The sequence below is a fragment of the Artibeus jamaicensis genome, unplaced genomic scaffold, assembly GCF_021234435.1.
Source record: "Artibeus jamaicensis isolate MK-2021 breed Jamaican fruit bat unplaced genomic scaffold, CSHL_Jam_final contig_354, whole genome shotgun sequence".
NCBI lineage: Eukaryota > Metazoa > Chordata > Mammalia > Chiroptera > Phyllostomidae > Artibeus > Artibeus jamaicensis.
The window spans coordinates 25,242,642-25,268,914 of record NW_026521803.1 but is presented as its reverse complement, the minus strand read 5'-3'; the positions used below and the strand labels follow the sequence as shown (position 1 = coordinate 25,268,914).

At 37.2% G+C, this 26,273-nt stretch overlaps 1 protein-coding gene across 1 annotated transcript in view; it reads left to right on the top strand.

The window, feature by feature from the left end:
- The first annotated feature begins 523 nt into the window (after positions 1-523).
- The window catches only part of RIT2 (Ras like without CAAX 2), a 376,246-nt gene continuing 350,496 nt past the window's right edge, over positions 524-26,273 (top strand). The window contains exon 1 of the mRNA XM_053664292.1: positions 524-805. The gene's annotated coding sequence lies outside the window, so the exon portion shown is untranslated. The remainder of the gene's footprint in view (positions 806-26,273) is intronic.

Here is a 26,273-nt window from a genome sequence, read left to right as displayed (position 1 = left end):
TCCTCTTCCCCTTCTGGTACCCCTATAATTCGAATGTTGGTACGTTTAAAGATGTCCTGGAGACTCCTAAGCCTCTCCTCATTTTTTTGAATTCTTGTTTCTTCATCCTTTTCTGTTTGGTCATTTTTTTACTCTTTCTGGTCCAGTTGTTTGATTTGAGTCCCAGTTTCCTTTCCATTACTATTGGTTTCCTGTGCATTGCCATTCATTTCATTTAGTTTAGCCTTCATATATTCCTCTAATTTGTGACTAAAATCAACCATTTCTGTGAGCATCCTGATCACCCTGTGCATCTGAAAATTTGGCTATTTCTTCATCACTTAGATTTATTGGCTCTGGGGCTCTGAGTTGTTCTTGAGCCATGTTTTGATCTGTTCGTGCCTGTTACATAAGTGGAGAGGCGCCGTGGTGTTTACCCCGTCGGAGCTACCCAGGTCGCAGGTTTGTGACGCTGTATGTGGGGGCGGGGTCAGAGAGGGAACAATGGCGGTCCTCTCCGCTTGCCCAGTCTGCCTCACAGCTCGCCCCCACCTGCTTATCCAAGGGCAAATGTGCTAGTCTGCAGCCCTGCGCTAGTCGCTGGGGCCTGTGAGATCTGTCTCAACGCTGGCCTCTTCACTGGTTTATCTGCGTGCAAATGTGCGACCAACTGCAGACAGCTAGCAGCGCCTCTCCCCTGGGTTCTGCTGGTAGGTAGCCCACACCTGGGATCCGTACTCCAGGCTGCCTGTGCACCACCCGGATCTTTTTTTTGCCCGACCGGCTCTGCTGCTGGTTTCGCCCCTCTCACCGGTTTAGCTGAGTGGTAAGTTGTTTCCGGACTCCATATTCGATTTTCTGTGTGGTTTGGTTGTGTTTATTATTGTTAAAACTTTATTATTTGTAGATTTGGTTGTGCGAGGACGAAAAGTGTTCCCACCTACGCCTCCATCTTGGCGGAAGTCCACAGTTTATAAGATTTAAATCTGCCCTCTGCTATACAGCAATCAGCACGCCTGGCTGGACAATATCAGCTCCGTTTGGAGAACTTTCACACTTGTCAGATCCCCTTTCATTTTTTTCTCATATAGCAAGAGTGTTTAACACCAAGGTCAAGGGTAGGAAACACCTGGCAGAAGGCATGGTTTCCTCCTGTAGTTCTGCTTTTACATGGACTTACATATTTGGATCAGCAATACTATAAGAAGTCTCTCTGTCTTATCAGTTTTCCCTCCAGTGTAGTTTTTTTCTACTTATATTCTGGACATAAGCCCCTTCCAAAGTTCATTGACCACATCTTTATCACACCTTCATTATGTTTGATCCCTTTTTACTCAGTATCAACACTCCTAATCACACCCTGTAACTTATTGTTTCTGCTGCTTTGGTCCTTCTCAGATACCAACACGGGATCTCCTGAGTCATGTTTAACTTTTCCAGTTTGCATAGAAACTGTAAGCTCTTACTTGGTTGTCACCTACTGAAAATGTTAGCTTCATATACATTCTTTTTTTACTAACTCTTCTCAGAAATCCTTGCACACTGTATCTAAGACACAGAGCCATGTCTGATCCATAGTATGTTTTCTTACTCATGGCCATCAGTAGGTTAATGCTGATGCTGGGATCCAATTACAAAATATTTAGTCCAAATACAAAATATAGACTAAAAGTCATAAACAACTGTGGATTATAAGCACAAAGCATGCAAACACAAGATGTGGACCAAGTGAGTTAAATCATGAACTCATTTCCTTGTACCTTATATGTTTAAAGACTCATGCTGTAAACATTCCTACTTCTCAAGCATTTTGATTATTGAATGTAATTTAGGTTCTGTTTCCATCTGGGAACTGATCTAAATGGGATATAGAGGACTGCAAGCTGAGCATTTCTGCCAACTTTTCAGTTGGAGAAGCCCAGGGAATATTCGTGGGGAGGCTGGATTGTGTCTCACTCAGCAACCTCAGGCTGCAGATCACTTGAATAAGCAATTTTTCCAAGGTTGAGATCCTGACCCTAGAGGGCTCATCAATATCCATAATGTCAAAAAAAACTACCATTGTGGTATGCCTCGCATACAGACACTGGGCCTAGTTTCTATTGAGACCTCAGTAAAAATTCTCTGGCTTTGTGTGACATTTTCACTCATTGATTGCTTCTCTTCTAATCAAATCCTGCCTCTGAATTAGTGTGATTTAAACCCATTAGGTACATTTCCATGTAAGCAGAGATTATGATTAATTGATATCAAATATGTTCCGGTATACGTAAAAATGAAAACGCCTAATTCATGGAGGTTTGAGAAACGTGGATGACTACTGCATTCACTGTTTCTCTCCCATTACCCAGAATCATGGGGGATCTGTGCAGAGCATAGACATGCAGTGTCCATGAGGCTCCCACTGGTGTGTGTGTGTGTGTGTGTGTGTGTGTGTGTGTGGTAGAGTGGAGTAATTAATAAACATTTGTGAAGTCATGCATATGCTATACTAGGTTATAAGAGAGGTGAAGAGGCAGAACTGAGAGTCATCCCACTGAACACGTGTTCTCTATTGGACACAACCCGATGTGCATGTATGTTTCATGGTGTAATTAGAATGCACCCAAGTCTAGAAGTAAAACTGATTTCAAAGTTTGGGATTTCCTAATTGTGGGACTTTCTACTAAGCATTTATCTTTTTTGAGCTTCTGTTTTTTTATTTGTAAGATAGGATAGTAATATTATACTTTTCCAGCCTATTGATAAATTCATGGGTACGTGTTTTCAAGTCATTGTTTCGGATTAGGGAAAATACTTCTGTAAAATTAGAAATTGTCCCTGTGATTTCCTTTTGCAGATAAATGGATCACACAGGCGATGGCATTTACTCATGCATTATATATTTGATTTGACTGGGTTCGATTCCCATCCATTTGCTGAGCAATAATTAAATGTTTAGTCCTGAGATTTCTGTAGAATACATTTCCTACTTGAACTGGAGCAGAAGCTAAGATATACAAAATTAGGTAGAGTGTAGCATACAAGTTTAAAAGATGGTAGAGGGATGAAATAAATAAATAAACAAACATATGCACATTGAACAATGAGCCATTATTTCCATCTGCTACTGTCAAACAACAGAGCAGATGAAACTGAAATCAGTCTTGAGTTACTACAGGAATTTTGAAGACTGAGATGTAAGAGAGGCACTCTAAGCAGGTATCAAGCCAACCTTTCTCTCAGACACCAAATCAGATTGTACTGCAGGTCAGGACACATCCAGGGAGAAGTGAGGTAGATTCTGGGAAAGGTACATTAGAGCTAGATTATTAATGGTCTTGAATGCAAGGATAAGAACCGTGAACATTGTTTTGTAGACAGTGGAAATATATAAGAGTTTGAGCAGGGAGTTGATAAAATCTAAGTGGTGCTAAAGAAAAAATATCAACAGTGTATAGGAAATACAGATAAATAACTAGGATGCAGACAATGGGCTAGGTTTTCTCTACTTATTGTTGTAGTTGATAGTCAAAACAATGCAACATTATACAATGTGAGAAAGAGTCTGCAGGTAGAGAGCTTGGCTTTGTATCTAAAATAATATATTACTTTTCACTGTTACCTGCTGACAACTATCTCTTACCTGTGATAGAAGTTTTTTTATTGTTTTATTTGTGTTGGTATCCTGCCCAGCAGTCTCTACTAATGTCCTTCCTTTCTGAAATCAGCTCTGTAATGACAGATCAAGACTCACTATTCCTATCACTGGCTCTTCCAGGTGTTATTATTATCCTGCTTTTTTGAATTCATTCTGCAGTTATAATCTAAAGCACATAAATAAATAATGTAGTTATCTTCATATGTTGCATGGTTAACCTATTTATTTTGTATTCATCTTGAATCTCTGGTTATATCTCACAGTTTTGTATGTGTTGTTCTATAATTTACATTTTTGGTGTGTGTGTTGAGCATGTGGTAGATACTCAGGAAATTAAGTGCAGAGGAATCACTTGATTGAATTATGGTAATCCATTTATTGTAATAGCATCTATTCTCATGTTTCAGCACTTGGAAATCAGTCGATCTGCACAGGTATTCAAGTTGAGTAGAGACATGAAATGTTTAAGTCTCCAATTTTACAGCAGAAAGAAACAAAAGAGGGTCCAGAAAATAAGTGTAAATCAGGGAAAATGCTTTCACATGGTTCCCCTGCTAATTGATGACAACATCATTCTTCAAAATTAGACTTCAGATGCTGGAGAAAGATGCATCAGTGGATGTGCGCTTAACCACCAGATTCTTACATTTCATATATGCATGCATAAATATATTTCTTCTCAAGGGCAGAGAAAAGAAAAACATTATTTCTTTTCAAATTTTGGAGGGAAATTGTATAGAAGGTGAAATTAATCAGTCTCTAGTCCACAATAATAAAAAGACCTAAACAGACATTTATCTGGGTGTATGCCTGCTTCCACCTGTGCGTGCGCCACAGCTGGGAGGATTCAACTGAATTTAAAGGCCATCTGACATTTTATGAAGTACAGAGAAAGAAAAGTTGGAAAACTTCACAATGAAGCCAATGAAGACTAAATTACCCAGGTAATATAAAAATACACACTATAAGTAATTAGTATTGATGAGGAAATTAAAAATTTAGAGAGATGAAGCGACTCCTCTATAGTCATTTTCTAAAATGTTACAGAGACTAAAAATACCAAATATGTTGAATACGTAAAATGATAGCTTCTCTCCACTTTATTTTGTGCCATTTTTATGGCCTCATCATTGCCATATTTAATACATTTTTAAGTATTCTGAGCCTGTTAGTGGTTCTAAGAGAAAAATTGATGGGGCATATATAGATGTAGTAAGTAACAAATCTAATTTTGTTACAACTTTTTCCATAAAAGCTAGAATACACATGGCTTCTACACCACAGAGTTTGAGATTATGATTTTAAATTCCCTCAGTTCTTGCATTGATATCGTGGGGTGAATGTATGTAAGTGAACTGGTGCCTAATAGGACTTCTATAGTAAAGGCTGCAGAAACTTTTGCAACTTACTCCAATTTAGTTTGAAGTCTATATTCATTTAGAATTTATTAGTTTTCTGAATAAATGGAACAAATTGAATACATGGATTTAGTGATAATATTCATGCTCCAGATCATTCAAGACACAAAATTTGACCAGGGCGACATGGGGCTATTGATACCAGTCTTTTACTCCAAAGAAGTGGATATATATTCTGAGAAAATGACAATGAAACTAGAAAAGACAGACAAGTAGAAGTAATTGAGTTGGAATTTTAAAAAAGCATTTGATAGAGTATCATATAAAAGAGTAATATGTAAGTCTGACAGGTACATGGCTTTGATAAAATAGTGAATGGGGTAAAAAATTGCCTGGCATATGGAGGCCAGACTATGATGCTAAATGGCCCTCCTAATGGAAGCAGCAAAAGTTTCATCAATAAGGTCATTTACAATTGAGTTGGTCAAAGTACTAGAAAATATTTTCTGATAACTACCCTAGAAGAGATAGAGTAGGTATTCTAATAGGTTTTTCTTTTCTATGCTTGGGACTCCAACTGGCTAAGAATCGAGTAAGAAGTTGAGAAGTAGAATATCAAAGAGAAAAGTTCTGAGTACAGGCCTGTGCTTGTGAGACACCTTGAGAGTAAGACAAAAGTGCCGACTTCTTTCTCGTGAGGCAGGTAATGACATCATGTTACCTGCTTTAACTTTAAGGAGAACAGGACAACTCAGTAAGTCTGATTTCAGGAAATAAATTACTAAGTAAGTAGGCAACTAAATAAATAAGTATTGTCTTCTTCCAAGTTTGTCTTAATTAAATACATATAACCAGCTTAAGCTCACAATTTGTGATCTACTTTTCAACAAGAACTGATTTTTTTATTGTTTTTTGCATTCTCAACCTCTGGTACAGTGTCAGAAATAGACATTAAACATTTTCTTTGAATTAATGAATTAATTAAATAATTGGTATAATACACCCCCCAAACTATTGGGGTGTAAAACAATAGATGTGATAAGAATAAGACAATGCACACATATATTTATATATATATATATGACAATAATGCTATTTACACTACATTAAAAGCTGAAAGTATAAATTAGAATGGGGTTTGAAGGGGATAAATTAGTAGCCAGCCAGAGAATTTGGAAAGTCTTTATGAAGGGCTGTGTTCATGAGGGACAGAATACTGATAGCTTAGAATACAGGAAATACTTACGAAAACTCAGACAGATGAGGTCAAAGAGGTACATAGGACATGATGGGCATTAAGTGGCTGCATTTTATTCGTTTACAGGTGTGTTTAGATAAATTAGAGGAGATAAGCTGACAGAAAAACTTTGAAGTATAGGGAATAAGAAGAACATATAACAGTAAAACTGTCAGTAACAGTGACGTGGAGTGAGGAAACCACATTTGTAAAATAAAGAAAAATTCCAGCATGGTAGAGGTGTTTGTATCTCTCTCATTTTCCAATATAGTACTATGACAATTTTCAAATGCAAGTGAGAATTAAAAGAATAATGAAATGAATGACCACATATTCACCATGTAGAACTAATAACCATTTATATGTTGCCAACTATGCCATATATTTATCTACATTTTGTTCGATCTATCTAATATACCTGTAAATCAGATGCAAGCATTGTGATAATTCACATCTAAATTCTTCAGCATGCACCTCATAAAAATAAGGACATGCATAACTGTAAAGCAATCATTATATCAAAAATAGCAATAATTCACTAATACCATCTAATAATCAATCATAGTAGGTTTTTTATTTGTCTTGTTTATATAAGCTACAATACAATTACAGTTCATCCATGTATTTGATATTTAGACCTTCTTAGTCTCTTAATCTAGAATAGATTTCCAGCAACTTTTTTTTTCAAAATTGACTTTCTGAGGAGACAAGAGCTATTGTCTTTCAGAATGTCCTATCATTCTGGATTTGTATGCTTATTTCCTCTAAGTATTATTCTTCCCCTTATTTCTTTAAATTCTTGTCTTTACCGTAAAATAAAAATTAGGTCAAAAGTTTGGTTACATTAGATTGAATGTTTTTAGCATGAATACACCAGAGACACACCTTGTTTTTTTGTATTGCATCATATCATAAGGCATATAATGTTCGTTTTCCTTCCTACTAGTGATTCTGAATTTGCTCAGTTGGTTAAGAAGGTGAGTGCTATGTCCAAAAAAGTATGTGTTTCATTTTTGATCAGTTATTCTCTTATGGGATAATGCTTTGACAGCAAATGAATATTCTATTTCTAATTGTTTATGAGGTCTGTCCAGAATGTATCTAGTCATATAATGTGAAAAATAGAGACATTTATTGAAGAAGATACAAGAAACAAAACACATTGTACATAGGACAATGACACCTCGGTCCCCTTCAAAGTAGGCACCTTGGGACCTCACACACTTCTCCCAGTTGCCATCAGCTCTCTCATTGTCATATCTTCCGGAATCTCATTGACAGTCAGACATCTCTTCCCTCTCAAAGGTGATTTTAGTTTTGGGAAAAGCCAGAAGTCAAAAGTCTCAGGGCACCAAATCTGGGCTGTAAGGGGACTGAGTCACCTAGATGACTTGATGCTTTGCCAAGAATTCTGCATGAGACTATGAGTGGGTGTGTTGTCATGATGAAGCTGCCAATCACCAGTTGCCCATAGCTGTGGCCTTATGAATCATCCAAATAGTTTCCAAGGAGGGATGTTCAAGCTTCACACAAAATTTGATGCACATTTGTTGTTCTACTCACTCATTTTATTTTTATTTTTTAAATTATATTTTATTGATTATGCTATTACAGTTGTCTCAATTTTTCCTCCTTCATCCTTCTCCAATCAGCACCCCCACTCCCTCAGGCAATACCCACACTATTGTTCATGTACATGGGTCATGCCTATAAGTTTTTTGGCTACTCCATTTCCCATACTATACCTTACTTTCCCCTGGCTATTCTATAACTACCTGTTTGTATTTCTTAATCTCCTGACCTCTTCACCCTTTGCCCCAAACACCCTCGCTCAGTCATTTTAAATGTGATGGACACACAGTGCACATGCTCATTATCTGACATCTTCCACCCCCACTGATGAGGGCAGTGAAGTTGTCATTGTTCATGCATGTACATTCCAGTCCACTCTCTTTGGCTGTCAGGTTACACTGACGTCACACAAACTGTTCTCATTATATTAACAATGGCTAGACTTTTTCTGGACAGATCTCATAGGCAATTATTAATGGTCTTTTCTTGAATTTATTATTTCATCAGAGATTTTTAAATAATAATTTACAAAATAATCTACTTATGTCTACATTCAATAGCTAATGTGCTTCTGTATTGAACAGACTTGCTCTCAGCAAGTAAAAAAGAACAAAGAAAAACATATACTTGTTTTTTTGTTTAAGTACCAACCTTTTAAGCAATGACTTGATAAAATTTACCAATGATAGTAAATAGGTTACCCTTAAATTCTGCACCCCTTTTTTTGGAGTAATACTATTGTTACCGAACAAGAGGTCCGAGGGAGGGGTAATACAATATTCGGCCCACCTAAGGATGCCGAAAACTGCTATACAACAGGGGCCCCTCCCAAAAAAACAAAATACTAATATCTACTGGGCTCTTCTGTCTGCCGCCAATTGGAAAGACATCTCTCAATGCCAGAGATTTGTGAAAAGGAAACAAAATGTTTATTTAATGCTATTCAGGCCTAATGCCACCACTAAAATAGCAAAGTCTTTTAGGGTATACACCTATACCTACACAGCGCTCCCTTCTCCCACTGTCCCAACTCCAGGTACCGTAAATCAGGAAAAGAGCACATGTCTGTGTTGCAGGCTGCTGGCACCGTCAGCTGTGTCACTGTGCAGGATCTCGAGTTAATCCAAAGTACTGTGGTACCCTCTCATGGTCCACTGGCAAGAGTCCTTTGTACCCAGTTCCAGTCAAAGTCTCTCTTGCTTTTCAGGCCCCGCGGCCAAAGGGGGCACCCCAAAGCCGCGTGGGCCTCTTCTACCAAAGCTGCAGGGGTCCACACTCCACCAAAAGCACGTGGCTTTCTTCGTCACCTGGCTGCAGGGATCTCCATTCTGGCAAAGCTGCGTGGTTTTTTCCTTTCACCTGGGAAAGAGGGGGTCCGCACCCTGCCAAAACCACATGGCTCCCTCTTTCACCTCACCAAGAGGGGGTCCTCACTCTGCTGAAACCGCATGGCTCTCCCTCCATCTGGCCAAACGGGGACCCTTCATGTCTCGGAGCCAGTCTTTTTCAAGCTCTCACACAGGCGCTCTCACTCTGGGAGTGCAGACCCTAGTTTTCTCCTGAGTCCCAGCTCCTCCCTTCTTCCTGGCTCCAACCTTGGCCACAGCTATTTAACATATCTATGAAACCAGTTAAAGGTTATAGATATGTTAAATAATCATTCCAGAGGTTAGCTGCAAAACTGTTGCTATGCAAAATAGCTCTCAATGACCCTGGCTCTATTCATCTCTTGGGGGGGGGGAGTGAGGGCATCCTATATGTCTCTCCCATAGTCCTATACACTTTGAATTCTGGACACCATTCCAAATCCTTTTTTTTTTGCCCCCCCCTTGGCTGCACCCTGTATCACTATGGTCTTATAATTTTAATGTATTGTATTGTTACAGTTGATTGATATATGTATTGCTTATTATAATTCTTTAAAATATTGGCAGTGGGACCCTCTTTAAGATGGTTCCCTTTAAAATTACCTTCATTATTTTTTAGTTTTTCCTTGAATTTTAGCGTAAGATTACCAGGCTCATTTTTTTTCTGCTCTGGACTTAGAGTCAGTCATTTATCCAAGGATTTTTCCAACAGTTTTTTGAGAAACTGACACTTGGATTCTAGTGATACTCATTGTTGCAAGCTGAGTATTTTTTTTTTCTTTTCTGCCTTTCTATTTTCCTTCTCCAGTTCCTCTCTTGTGTATTTATTGATTCTTTTGCATATTCTTGAATATTTGTCTATACTTGGGCATTTTCCTTTGGACAGTTTCAATGAAGGGAATTGCATATAAAATTGGTATAGTCATAACCTATATAATTAAAACACATGTACATAAGTTAAAAATCACAACTGCATTACACCATCAAGTGCAGTGCAGACCTGCATAAAGGAGCAGCTACATTTAAGTGGGGAAAATGTATAAATTAAAATGTATGTAGAATTTAATTGTTCTATATTTGCTTAACAAAGAATGGTTTTGCAGACATTCCTTAAGTTAAGGGAATGCACTCTCCTATTCAAAGTAGATTTAGGCAATTGTTCAGAGATAGTGGTTTTAATTTTTTTTGATGATTTTGGTTAAGGTAAAGACTTACTCTATGCTAATTACCTAATTATCTCATTTAATTCTCTCAAAATAATCCTGAACTTCTCATTAAGAAGTTTTATTAATTGTGTAATAGAAATGCAGCTCAAAAACATTAAACCACCCAGATAATGCACAAAGCTAATAAGAATGGGAAGCCAGAATTAAATCTTAGTGTCTTCCTTTTTTTTTAATGGCCTGTTCTCTTTAGTAACACCAAAACTGCTTCTAGGAAGACAATTTTAGTTTTCAAACATAGAACTAAGATCCATTATTTGAGAACATTCAGGTTTCATTCCTCTTTTTCTTGGTTGAATCATATCCAGAGCATTGAGTTAATTATAGGATACAGTTTGTGCAGAAAAAGAACAACTTGGCTGGTGAAGTCACAAACAAACCATATCCTGGAGGAAGAAGGAACTACAGGTGTTTAGCTGAGAGAGGAGGATGTTTAACTCCTAAATTATCTCCAGATCTTTGGAAGACCACAGTATTTAAAAGGGATTCATTTTATCCTGTGAAGTAATTAACCAAAGAGAATGATGGACATTATTTCAATAAAAAAGAAATTTTCTCTTCCAGAAAAGCTCCAGACAAATATTCATGGCTTTGTTATGATTTTGTTTTTGTTTTTGTTTTGTTCCGGGCAAGCTATAGTTAATGGAGGTATTCTGCTGCCTTCTCACAGGATCAAATGTAAACCATTAGGGAAGCCTGCTCTCTGACCAAAGGGTCATTAAGATGTTCTTATCTGCAGGAGGTGGCTTTCACTGAGGAAGTTCCCTTCAAGTCACATGCAAATAAAAGTGACACAAGCCACCTCTGTTTCCACTTTCTCCTAAATAGAGTCAAAATGGACCCAGGAACATTATATCCTTCCCTGAGTTGCTTTAATGTTTGTTTCTATATAAGCAGAAATCTATTCATTTTTTGAACACTTGAAGTTTGTGAAAGTTCAAACTTTGTGAAAATTCCACTTAAAAATCCCCTTTAAGAAAAAAAAGGTCTGAAATACCATTACAGCAAATAATTTAAATAAGTAAAATATTAATTCTGAAGTGAAATGAAAACTTTTTACTCTGCCTGTTGGTCTCAGATCCAATCAGCCAAATTCAGATTCTGCTTGGGACTTCCCTGATGTCTTGACAGGCCACCCATATTGATTTACCTTTAATGTTCTCTACCTGAACTAAACCTCTGATTTCCTTGGCCAATGCCCTTCCATTCCTCAGTCTACTCCTGTCAACTAAGACTTCTCTACTTATGAGTAAGAAGACTTCAGTCCAGTGCATGGAACCTGATTACTATAATGAAACAAAATATTCTATAAAATGGTTTGCAAATGCTTGCGTGCAAAAAGTCATGTGGGTGGAGAGAGAATGTGTAAGTAAGAGCAGATTCCATGGTCTCATCCTCCCAAATATTGACTCAGTAGATATGGGATGGAACACACAAATATGCCTTTTATAAAGCACTTAGGTGATTCTGATGCAGGTGGGCCCACCAGTTGCCTTATTATCAAAATTGGTAATAATCACATTACTTCTGCTACATCATAGCTGGATGATGTCAAAATCTACAGAAGTTAAGAGTCAGAAGCAATTGTGCAGATTCTATCCACCAAACCTCTTATTTATTGACTTATCTACCACTTGTTGGTTTACTTGGATACTGTTTTGGAAGCAAGTATGATATTTACAGAGATGCCACAGAAAAGAGTTAACAGCCTCCAGGTAAAGACAAGAGAATTTCAAAAGTAAATTTTTGATCTGGGTCTTGAGTATATAGTGGAATTTTGGCAAACAACTGAATGTGGTATTGGAATAACGAATGGATTGAACAAAAGGCATTTTAATAAAGAAGTTTTATTCTGTCATGCTGCTGGATGGGTTTGGAATTTGTCCAAGAAGCTACAGAGAATCATTGGAAGCCTCTTTTATTGTGTACACACACACGTATACACAATGATTGATGATTCTGTGAGCCAGGTGAAGAACTGAGTGGAGTGTGGAAGTGAGGAGGCACATTAGAAGTTTATTATGATAGAGTGGGTAAAGAGTGCAGAATCCTAAACTGAAGCTGAGTGAGTTAAGAAGAGAAATGTGATTCAGGGAACATTAAATGAAAATGAACATATTTTGTCAATGGTTGTCCCGTACAGGGGTTAGAATCTAGAGCTTTCTGATATCTAGTATACTTCGCAATGGGAACTGAGCCAAAGATTGGGAAGAATGGATTAGCTGGGAAACTGGTACCTAGTAAGAGCAAAGAGAAAGAGGTAGCAGGTAGAGTCTTCAGAGAAGGTACCATTTATCAACTAAGGTTGTGCTAGGCCTATATTTGAGTTGGCTTAGATCCTTACGTTTAAGTAAAAAAAAAAAAAATCAATTTACCAAAGTAAAACAAAGAACAAAGAACCATGGCCATAATATGCATTTTTTGTACCAAAGTTGTATGCAGTATTACTGTGGTCTTGTTTTTTTCTATACAAACTGATCATAAATCCCTAGATTTAAGAAAATACTCTTTCACATGTCCCTGTAGAAGGGATTTAAAAAGAGCGGTTAAGGTGCGAAGAAATCGAAACAAAACAAAATAAAAAGAACTCAATTGTTAAGGCCATCAAATTATTCCTTCAATTCTCCCCTTGTTGTTTCACATGTTTTTTAGGTGTTAATCTGATGTGAATTAATTACGTTTTGGACTTGGCCTAATAATGAATATGTTCTTGTTTGTCCAGGGAAGTGATCATTGGTTTTAAAGATAAGATAACCATCTGTAAGTCCCTACAGGTGTAAATACCAGAGGGAAATGCTGAGTTATTTGTAATACCAAAGGGTATAATTAATTCTCTGGGTGAAGTGTGGCAACTGAAAAAAGGCAAATTAAAAGGAAAGTCAGGGAATAGCCTATTAGACCTGACACAGCAACTTCTAATGTGTAGTAGGAACTAAGGCATTTCTTAATTTGCACTGGGCAGAGCCCAGAAACATTTATCAAAAAAACCAAAAAACAAAAAACGATGCCCTAAAAGAGAAGGGGCAAAAAATAAAAGTTAAAATTCAGCCATGTTGGGATCCTTGGAATCCATTTTTTTTCATTACTTTTCCAAAAGGGAGATGAGATTGAGGTGATCAAGGCCACAGTTACAATTAAAGTTCCAGCAAAGAGCCAGAAAATTGAACAGAGTAAAACAGCATGTGTGCTGTCGAAGCCAGTGAAGATAATCTACATTTTGTAACAGCTCCACATCTCAGTTTTGGGAGTATTTACTTTGAACTCTGCTTCTACACACACACACACACACACAGGGAACCCCTACGTGTCCCTCCTTGCCCCGTACACATTTATTTCTCTGAAGGCAGCACTGAGAGTTATCAGAAGTATGATGAGGGAAAAATAAACGGGAAGCTATTTGTAAACCAGGCATCATGCGACAGCGAAGCTAGCTAATAATTGAGGGCAATTAACTATTTTACAATAAAACCACACCTGTCTGCAGGTCAACAATTGCACTTTTTTTTTTACCCCTATCTAAATCTAATTAGGTAAATTTGCCAGCAGTTGGCATTGCAATCTTGGTATCTATGGTAACCCTAAAAGAAAAAAAAAGGCAGCCTTTGTGTTGTTCTGTATTCAGATTTAAGGAGTTCTTGGAATGTGTAAATTTTAAGCTATAAGAACTACAGTAAGCCCTGGCTGATGTAGCTCAGTGGATTGAGTGTGGACCTGGGAACCAAAGGATAGCAGTTCAATCCCCAGTTGGGGCACTTGTCCAGGCTGCAGGCCAGTTCCCAGCAGGAGACACACAAGAGTCAAACAGACATTGATATTTCTCTCCCTCTCTCCTTCCCTTTTCCTCTAGAAATAAATGAATAAAATCTTTTTTTAAAAAAAGAACTACAATAAGTCAGAGTGGTTTTTCTTAGCACCAAATCATGTCGTTTGAGGGTGATGTATCATGTTCAAAACAAGCATACTGGAATGAGTGGTACAAAAGAGAGAGGCACTGTAATGAACCTTGCCCTTGGACATGGCCAGCCACAGATTCAGTGATGCCATGATTCCCTGCTTTCTGACATACAGATGATTGAAACAAAAAGGAGGGTGGGGTCAGACATCTCTCTCCATTCAATGGGCTCTGCCCCATGAAGTCTGAGTGGGCATCATTTCCACAGTGCTCAGTTGGATATTTTTCCTTTATTATAAATGATGGTAGAAAGAGCTTCCACATATTCATCCATTTCTTCCCATTGTTATAAATAACAATGTTATAGATAAAGAAAAACATGTCTCTGATGTCCCTATCTGTTCACTTTGATCACCGTTTCTATTTGTACGGGAGCAGTGCAGTCTGTTTTAAGGTGAAAACAAGATAGAACTTGGGGGATCTGATCTGAATTATAATGTTACCATTGGGTGTAGCGGGGATGGTCTTGTGTAAGAAGTGGGACCCAGGAAGGAAAAATGACTGACCTGAGATTTACAGAACAAGTCAATGGAAACCCTCTCTGATTTTCATCATATTGCCCCACTCCAACGTTTGTGCCATGAGAAAGGAGATAAATATATGTCGCAGAGGCTCTTGCAAGACCAAAATGACAGCCTCTTGAATAAATTGTTTTTCTCACAGTTCAGCAAGAATTTCTGGTTCAAATGCAATTTAATTCTCTAACAATTATTTGGAATTCAATTTTAGCCTGAACTGCATCATTTAATTTTCCATGTACAAATTACTTTGAACTCCTCAGAGATAATACTAACTAAGCAGATGGCATCATTACAGTGTTCCTATTACTTGGTAGCTATAGGTACTAATGAATAGCTTCAAGCATGGTGGTATTTATTTTCTACATGGTACCTGATGGGCAGCACCTCTGCAGTGGTCTGACTAATATCAGAAGTTGTCCTCAGTGATGTCCAAGAGAGCTGAGCATATGTTCTTATTTCCTATCTGGATTCAAATATTCCTGAGGACAAGGACTATTTTTCATGTACTTATAATTCTTCAATGCCTAGTATTAATAGCTATCATTCATGAAATCTTAACTCTGTCTTGGGGACTATTTGCCACCTAACTCCCTCTCTTTTTTATTACAGATAAGGATACTAATGAATAAAACAGTTAAGTAATTTATTTGAAATCTCACAGCTAATATGTGGTAGAGCACATTGAAAACTATTAGAGTTGATGAGTCTAAGTCTTCTAACATGTTCCATTACAAAACATACGTAGTACGGTTTTACTATTTCGGTGTTGTGCAGTGTATTGTATTAGAGCTAGGGCTTAAGGATAATGAACAGACTGTAAAAGGAAACAAGGCCTATTCAATTCCATTAAAAAATTTGCAACAATAATATACTACATTCTTCAATATAGTAGTTCTTTTTTCTACTTTATATTAATAAATGTTATGATCTATATTTCTACACAACCTGGTGCTGAAGTACAGGAAAAAATATGTGTCATATGAGCATGGAATCCATAACTGTGAACCTTGAAAAAAAGGCTTTAGGGGATATTAGGAACAAGTACATCATTTAACAATTAATAATGATGGGGAACTTGTGCTAGTAGTTTACACTGTGCCCACTACTGTATAAGCATGATGGAAGTTTTGTTACATCTATCCTTACTTCATTCCTGTGAGCTTGGGGAATACATGAGTTTCGAGAGGTTGATCCTCTTACCCAAGATTCTTAAGTAGTTAGAAGCAGAGTTAGTATGAGGATTTTCCCTGAGTCTTGGATTCAGGCCTCTTGTATCTTGTTTGTGTTCTTTCCTGGATGCTTAGTTGCCAATCAAAATATGGCCACTTTCCTCATTATAATAGCCTTTCCCTAAGAGCAGGCCTTAGGATTTGGAACATTAAAGAAAAAAAGAAAAAGCTCACCTGTAACCTCAGCTGCATTCCCATAGTTTTTCTTCTATGGACCAAGAAGCCAAAGAATGATCTTAAATCATCCTCCAAACTTTCTGGGCATTAGAGACAATGTGCTTGCGGAAGTAGAGGGCTTTGCTGTGTTCTACACAGTTGCAGTGTTGGAAATGTGATTATGATAGCCCATAGCATAGCAGTCATGCCTCTTTAGACATTTTTTCCCAGATCACAATGAGTGAAGCATGAAAACATGATTTCAAAAATGACATTTTCCTGCTTAAAACTGTTCCGTGTCTCTCCATCTCAATTACAAGGCACTCTGATCTCCTTTCCATAATGTGAATATTTGCTACAATTTCTGTTAGGAATCCACAAATTCCTTCATCTCCAGCCCATGTGATTAAAGTAGTGCTGACTTCATGCCCTGCGCCATTTGAGTCATGTGTCATGTGTGCTCCGTCAGCTCACAGTAGCTCCATGTCCTCCATAAATGTTTATGGCTTCACATGTGACCGAAGCTTGACCAACGAGAACCTGGGCAAGTGGATAGAGGGTCCACTTCTCCTCTGAGAATGCAAAGGAGAAGATGATAGCTGCTGATGGACATCTTCCCCACTACATATGAGTGGAGGATGTGGTTGAAAAGAAAGAAAACAGTCAAGTGGCCTGGGAAATGAGAAAGAGAGGGAAAGAAAGAGAGAGAGAGATAACTGGGGAGAGAGAGAGAAGCAGAGCCCTGCTATCTCCCTCGTACCCTACATCATACTGCACTTTCAAGCCAGATCCACTTTGGAACTTTCAGTAATTTGAGTTAATACATTCCCTTTGATCACTTTGTCTAGTTTAAGTTGGGTTTGCTGCACTTTAATCTACAAGTGTTTCATCTAACCTTGATCTTTATACTGCCTACTTATCAGTCTTGTCTGAGGTCCCCGTTCTATTTGTTTACTATATTCTTACCATACTGACCTTTCATATTCCCTGTATCAAGGTCTTGCTGAACCTCACACGTGTTGTCCATTTGCCTAGACTTTCCTTTCACTGATAGTTTATGAGGTTGACCATTCTCAATATTTTTCCTCAGCTCAAATTTTACCTGCTCAGACAGATGCTCCCTGACCACTTTCTAATGACCTCCCCACCATATTGTCAATTAAAGGTTTCTGTCAGTTGCTTTGGTGTCCTTTCCTAATTTTAGTTTCATGTATATTATGACACCAAGTCACTAAATGGAATTAAGAGGTGGTTACAGTAAGATATTTTAAGAGAGAAAGATACCACATTCACATAAGTTCTATTCCATATCATTGTAATTATATATACATTTTATATTATATTTACATAATATAAAGAGTATACATTAGTATACACTTACATATAATAGTATACAATAGTATACATTGTATACTATTATATATAATTGTATATACATATATATTGTATATATTGTTGTAAGATGTATACTTCATCATAAGTGTAGACATATAGGAAAATGATAATATATATGCGGTTCAGAACTATCCGTGGTCTTAGGCATCCACTGGGGGTCTTGGAGCTCTCCCCCATAGATAAGGGTGACCACTGTATAGATAAAGATTTAGTCAACTGTGATTGTTTGCCCTCCTAGAGTCTTACGTTATGAGCCACGACCACGTCTTAAATACGTGTCCTGTCTTCTGCATTGAGACATAATTGCCAGTGTGAAAATTTGAGGCACACAGGCTAAAAAACAAAACAAGGAACAAAACAAAACTCACCACAATTAAAGATTAAGAGGGACCTATGAGTAGCCACAATATTAAAATAATCATCTTTCAATAGGTAAGAATGATTTCACATGAGGAACCTATTATTCAGTGGTTACTTTCTGAAGTAAAAATTTTAATGGGCTGAAGAAAAAATTAAGCAACAAGCAGACTGTAAGAAATGCCATCGCCTATCCGATAAGTGCCACTTTACGGGAAAGTCATGACACAGACAAGGGATAATCTCTGGGAAATTTCCTCTGCAGGCTAACAGAAACCAGTGCCTCTAATTGACTCCTTTTATTTTTATGGGTGCAATATTGAGAGATAAATTATTTATTGAATATAAGAGGCAAAAAATACTAATGACCAATTTCTGGGTACTCGTTTAAAACAAAAAAGTAAACAATTCCCCCAATTATGCAACAGGGATCTTGTGCCTTCTTGGGAAAAAATATACATTGATTTCTTTGTAAACATGGGATTTCACTTATTTCTGGAGTTTTTACCTCGGAAAAGAAAGGGCATCCTGGCCACTTCTCCATATAACATTTTTTGAACTATGTTTTCCATGGTCAGAGTGGATGACTTCATTCATAACAGAACTTATGTACCAAAAAGAAACTAATTGGATTGAAGAAGAGATGATAATTCAACACATATTTTGGTAATAATTTTGCTCAACTAAAATCACTCTGTTCAGTGCTCACCTAAAGAAACATTATCTATACTTCCCTACAAATCTGTGTTTCAGTATATTCCTGATATTTCCTGCTCTCATTCATCACCTCACTCTCCTCTCCTGATACTTAGTTCTCTTGGTAGTAGGCAGTTAGACAGGCAGGAGCAAAGCAAGAACGATGGGTCAGATGCAGAGGGTCACCAGGGTGGAGAGCCCAGGGTGCCTAGCAACCAGCAGAACTACAAGCCCGTGCACAACCACTCCCTTAAGCATGAACCCCTGGAGATGACATCTAGGCTTCAGCTGTGTTTCAGCTCCAGACCCAGAAAAGCAGCAAAATCAGGCAGATTGACGCCAAGGCTGATATCAGGAGCAGCTGCAGTGACTAATGACCCCTTGGCCTGGTGCTGATCAAGCGGTGAAGACCAGACCCTGAGGGGACACACCTGGAAAGTAGATGAATATTCTATTAAGATTGCTCCCTGAGACCACCAGGTAAAAACCCTCACTCTCTATGGACTCAGTGAGGCTTTCTGTATGGAGCACACCCTGGCCTTTCCCTACCCCTCTCTGTCCATCTCTCTCTGTCTTTCCCTCTCTCCCTTGTTCTCTCTCTCTCCTAAACTTCAATGGCCCTTCTCTTGCTGTAACTTGTTTCCTGAGCCCATGTCTTCTATGGCTCACTTCTTGTACCTCTGCAACTTTCTAAATAAACTTTCTCTTATAATTTGAGTCTTGGCTCTGAATTATTTTCTTAGCCAGTATTAGGAGGTTGAGGTTGCTGAACCGAGGTTACTACCTAGTGCCGTTTTCCACCACTAACTTCAATTAACACAAAAAAATACATTTTACAATTTGAAAGAATATTGCTACTGGTGCCATTGCTTTTCTTTCCTTCTCACAGATCATAGCACAACAGCAATGTTTATTTTAAAAATAAATTGTATGTATATAGTCAGCTGACAATGTCTTCATTACTTCTCCTTTGAAGAAAATAAGAAAAGTCAAGTAGAAAGCATTTTACAGGAAATCGGAGAATCCAAAACAGAGTTTGAGGATTGGTAGAAGAGTCACTGCAGACAGTCAAGAAATGTATTTTAATCAAGGAGAAGGAAGGGGGCATGTCTGAAATCCCTGAGAAGGAAAGGTTAGGGAACTAAGACTTGAGAAGACAGTTTTAAACCAAATATTTTATATATACCCTCAATTCAGAAATCTCTAAAGTAGATGCTTTCATTTCTATTTTAAGATGAGAAAGCTGTGGTTTCCAGCAACTAAATAACTTCACAAATGACATAGCTGCTCATCCGGGCTGCAGACTGTATCCAAGCCCCAGGCAGTCTACTGCAGAGTCCGTAGCATTGCCCCCACCCCCCTTTCTCTGTTGTATCCCATTTGTAATTGCTTGGACCCCAGACTACTTTTTCTAATAATTATATATTTTATTACATAAGAGGCATGGATTAGCTGAGATATTGAATTTCTTTGATTTTGAAAGGATGCATGTATATTAAATTATTTTAAGCTTCTGGAAGATGGTGTGAATGATTAAAGTTGTCTGATTTTTGCAGTGAAGTGGCCAGAACTTGTTTGTCATTGCTTGTCTGTCTATTCACTGGTTGGGCTCCTGACATAAAAACCATTCTGTCTGTAGGTGTTCTATTCTTTCTGATGCTGCTCTGCTACAGGCTTCCAGATAAAAAGTAAAGGAATGGAATAAGGACGGAGGGAGAATTTCTATGCCATTTTTAGTACAACTGCAATTTTGAACCAACCCTTGAAGATAAAAATTTTTGTACTTGAAGAAGGAGTGCTGACTCTAGAAAATTAATCAAACCCAGAAGGGGGTTGTGGGAACTTTAGATTTACAGCGTGTTGGTCAGGGAGCAGAGGTCAGAAGCACAGGTGACACAACCTGGACTGGTATCTGCATCGGAAGTGTGGGTGTGGGGGAGGGGAATCTGTCTTTTAAGACTAAGCTCTTAACTTGTGGGATCTGATTCTATCTCCAGTTACATGGCAACAGAATTGAGTTGAATTGTAGGCTACCAGCTGGTATTAGAGAATTGCTCCATGTGTTGAGGAAAAAAACACACATCAGAATTGGGTTCAGAATTGTAACTCAGGTTTGTAGTCACCTATCATTTTATATTAATGATGGTTAAGACAAGTTTTCCACAGTTATCTCTCAGTATGTATGTTTTACTCATTTCTTTTTAAGACCTAATCTAAATTTATTATTAACACTACTTTTAAGGATGGTTTCAAGTTCACAGGAAAGTCGAGTAGCAGGTTCAGAGTTCCCATGTACCCACTATGAACCACATGAACCAACAAGCTCCCCTACTTTCAACATTCCCCACCAGGGTGGTTCATTTGTCACAGTCAGTGAACCTTCACTGAGACAGCATTATCACCAAAATCTGTACTTAACGTTTGGGTTTAGTCTTGGTGTTATACTTTGCATAGGTTTTGACTAATGTGTAATTACATGTGTCTATTGTATAGAGTTGTTTCACTGCCCTAAAAATCGTCTTTGTTCCACCTATTCATAATTTCCCCTCCACCAACTCCTCGCAATCCCTGATTTTCTTACTGTCCCCACAGTTTTTCCTTTTCTAGGATGTCATGTAATTGGAATAATATACTATATGGTCTTTCCAGGCAGGTTTATTTCATTTGGTGTTATGTATTTCAGATTTCTCCATGTCTTTTCATGGCTTAAAGCTCATTTCTCTTTAGCACTGAATAATATTCCATTGTCTGGATGTAAAACAGTTTATTTATCATTCACCTACTAAAAGATGTCTTGTTTGCTTCCAAGTTTTGGTAATTGTGAGCAAAACTGCTATAAACATTCACATGCAGGTTTTTGTATGGACATGTTTTTAACTTATTTGGGGCAATACCAAGGAGTGTGATAGCTATATTATGGTACAAGTATGTTTAGTTTTGTAAGAAACTGACAAACTGTTTTCCAAAGTGTCCAAAGCATTTTGTATTCTCACCTACAATGAATAAACTCCTGTTGCTCCAAATCTTTGCCAGCTTTGGTGCTGTCAGTGCTTTGAATTTTGGTCATTCCAACAAAGAGACCTCATTGTTGTTTTAACCTGAAATTCCTTATTAACCTATGATGTTGACCATATTTTCAAATGCTCATTTGTCACATATGTATCTTCTTTGGTAAGGTGTCTGTGCAGACCTCTTATTTTTTTAACATCATTGTTTTCTTATGCTTGAGTTTAAAGAGTTCGTTGTATATTTTGGGTAATAGCCCATCATCAGACAAGTCTTTTATAAATGTTTCACTCACTTTGTGGCTTGTCTTTTCATTCTTTTGACAGTAGCTTTTGCATAGCTGATGTTTTTAATTTCAATGAAATTCAGTTGATCAATTATTTATTTCATAGATCATGCCTTTAGCATTGTACCTAAAAAGTTATTGTCAAACCCAGTCCTCTAGGTTTTCTATATTATTTGCTAGGAGCTTTATAGTATTGTGTTTCACATTTAGGTCTATGTGAAACACAATATTTACTCATTCTGAGTAAATATTTACAGTGTAAGGTCTGTGTCTAGGTTTGTCTTCTCACAGTGTAGGTGTCCAATTGCTCCAACACCATTTGTTGAAAAGATTATCTTGTCCTTATTCTCTTACCTTTCTGCATTTGTCAAAGATCATCTGACTTTATTGGCATAGGTCCAGTGAGGGGCTCTCTATTCTGTTACATGCATTGATTGATTGATCGATCAATTGATTTAATGTATTCCTTTGGTTAGTCTAGATTTTAAACATTGGAGCTGAATTCTATTACAAATGAGAAAAGGCTTCAAAACATTGCAAAGGGAGCCGAGAAAAAAATGGCTCAAGTGAAAGAATAGATCAAAGCTCCAGAAAAATACAACTAAGCAATAAAGAGATAGCCAACCTATCAGATACACAGTTCAAAGCACTGTTAATCAGGACAATCACAGAAATGGTAGAGTATGGTCACAAAATAAAGGGAAAAGTGAAGGCTATGAAAAGTGAAATAAAGGAAAATGTACAGGGAACTACCAGCAATGGGAACAAAACTGGGACTCAAATCAACAGTTTGGAGCAGGAGAAAGAAAGAAATATTCAACCACAACAGAACAAAGAAACGTGAATTCAAAAATATGAGGAGAGGCTTAGGAACCTCTGGGACAACTTTAAACATCCCAGCATATGAATCATAGGGGTGCCAGAAGAGGAAGAGCAAGAAATTAAAAACCTATTTGAAAAAATAATGGAGAACTTTCCCAATCTGGCAAAGGAAATAGACTTCCAGGAAGTCCAAGAAGTTCAGAGAGTCCTGAAGAAGTTGGACCCAAAGAAGAATATACCAAGGCACATTATAATTATATTAGCCAAGATTAAAGATAAGGAGAAAATCTTAAAAGCAGCAAGGAAATAAGAGAGAGTTACTTACCAAGGAGTTCTCATTAGACTATCAGCTGATTTCTCAAAAGAAACCTGGCAGGCAAAAAGGGGCTAGAAAGAAGTATTTGAAGTCAAGAAAGTCAAGGACATACATCCAAGATGACTCTATCCAGCAAAGCTATTATTTAGAATGGAAGGGCAGATAAAGTACTTCCCAGATAAGGTCATGTTAAAGGAGTTCATCATCACCACGCACTTATTATATGAAATGTTAAAAGAACTTATCTAAGAAAAAGAAGACGATAAAAATATGAATAGCAAAATTCATATTTTTGCTACAAAGTCACAACTTTGTTATGCAACAAAGTCACAACCATTAAAGACTGAACTTAAAAAACAAAAACAAAAACAAACTAAGCAAACAACTGGAACAGGAACAGAACCACGGAAAAGGAGATCACATGGAGAGTTATCAGCAGGGAGGGAGGAATGACGAATATGTTCAGGGAATAAGTAGCATAAATGTTTGGTACAAAATAGACAGTAGAAAGTTAAGAATAGTATAGGAAATGTAGAAGCCAAAGAACTTATACATACAACCCATGGACATGAACTAAGGGCAGGGGATGTGGGTGGGAGGGAGTGTGCAGAGCAGAGGGGAATAAGGGGGGGATGGGACAACTGTAATAGCATAATCAATAAAATATATTTAAAAATTTTTGCAAAGGGAGAGTGAGCTGATCTTTAAATCTTCCAAGTCCATCTTTTGAAAGCCATATCAATTTTCCCCTTCTGACAACTTCCATCAAACAATATATATACACACAGGACAAGATAATACAACCTGTTTTACCTGGCATTCCAGTGAATAAATATGTGTCAGCTCTTGTGGAAAAAAGATAGGTTCTTAAATTTAGAACAGACTCACGAAAAAGAAACTTTAACTTAAATATTATAATCAATATAAAATTAAGCATGAAGTGGAAATTGACCAAAGTTCCAATTTGCCAATTTTCTGGAGAGTTAAAATTGAGATGTAACAATTTTTAACCTTTCTATTTAAATCTATTTATAATTTAATCATTGAATGTACTCAGAAATTGCTAGTACTTTCTCCCACATTCAACACAATTTGGATTGTTTGCAATAGCTTGTTATTGGTATTTCATAGAAAATATTCACTTTAACATATGAAAGTAGAACAAATTTAAATATATTTAAATCAATTTTTTTCATTAAAATACTATTTAAGGATGACTCACTTTTTAAACTATTCTGTTTCCCAGAAAGAAACAGAGGAAAAAAACTGTCTCCCTATAAGGTGCTTTTGACCTAGTTACTTAATTCATTAATTTGAATAATTTAGATAGTGTTTCTTCACTGTGAACCCAACCCAGGGTACGCATCCAGGTGTAAAAAGTCTCATAATTATACACTTGTGTAAATGAGGCTGAATAGCTATGATTATGAGGAGATTCTTCTGCTAATCCATTCTGAGGGTGCTCAAGTAACCAGAGAAATAGATTCTTTGACTTTTTATATGTAATGTTTTTGAATAATCTCCTGAAATGCTAAAGGATATTGCTAACAGAAATAATTCATAAATCTTTAAAGTAACTTACTCTTCAGCATTACTTATAGACACATATTTCAATGTATTTTTGTTTATAGTTATGTTAGTTGATTATATGTTTGTAAATAGTGTATCATTATGCAAAATATTTTAATGTTTCTTTACACACTATTTAAGGCCTGATAACCACAGAAAACAAAAATTGCATTGCAAAGAAAGTAACTCACATATTCCAGACTCATGGAAAATTAGAATTAAGAAAGAGCTTAGAAATTAATTGGTATTCAAGTTTTCATATTCTAGATTGGAAAACTGGGGATCAGAGGAGAAAAGCCCAAGTCACAGATAGTAGGCATTGAATGAGTACAAATCCTGAGAAATGAAAAACTCAAGAGGTAAGTCCCCAAATTGTTTCAGTTCTTTGCCTGCAGAATACTAATTGACTAGAACAGAACGACCCATAATCCAAGCAGAACACAGCAGTCTTCCTGAGATGAGGCACTGATATGTGTGAGGGCAAGCTGAAGCAGCTGGTATATGCAACAGAGCAGAGAGGAGGGAATTGAGTCAAGTAACCTCCAGAAATCTGTTTGGGTCTCCTGTGAGTCTTTAGCTGAGGGCTTAGCAGCATGTGTACAGCAGAAGACTGCTTGAGGTTTACCAAAGAATAGCTGCTATGAAGTTGAGAGCAGAACAGAGATATTGGAGGTCTAGTAATGCTGTGAGGGTGGAGGCAAAATATTTTCAAGCAGTGAGAGAAGTACCCAGTACAACATTAGTACTCAGACCTCCAGCTGAGGCAGCAGCAAATTCTTCTGTGAGAAGCAAGCACCACACACTAATTTAGGACCTATTCTAAACACACTCTAACACAAAACCCTATCTTTACAAGATATACAAAAAATACACAGTTTGGAGTGTGAATACCATTTAGTTACAGGGGTTTGAGAAACACTTTAGGTTTTCCAGAGACAGCCCTAACAGTGAATCCAAGCAAACCAGCAGTCAGGCAAGATGAACACTCAGTAATTATATTGCCTACTGCAAAGATCAACTTTCTTCAGAGATAACAGAATCCTAAATCTTTACGGCATATCACCTATATAATTCTGGGTGCAGTAAAAAGTGGTAGATACGTGAAAAACTTGAAAAGCTCACCTACAGTTCAGAGAAAAAGGCAGTCATACAAACTGCACTTGAAATAAGCCAGTAATGGATTTATCGAACACTTTAAAGTAACTATTCTAAAACATATTTATGCTATTAGTCATATTTTAATGAGGAAACAGGAGACAACAAAGGAAATGAAATTATAAGAAAGAGCAAAATGGATGTTTAGGAACTGAAACTGCTCTAACTAAAAAGCAAGCAAAATAAGTGTGCATGTACATAATAACAGACATTTTAAGACCTACTACAAAATTACAGAAACTTAAAAATAGTTAGATTCATATAGATATACACATATAGGTCAATGAAACAAAATAATAGTCCAGAAATAGGTTCACATGTGTATGTTATCAATTTTTAACCATGGTATTATAGTAATTTAATGGAAGAAATAATGTATTTTAAAAAGTGGAATTGTTCATGGTAAAAATAAAAATATGGACCCTTACCATATACCA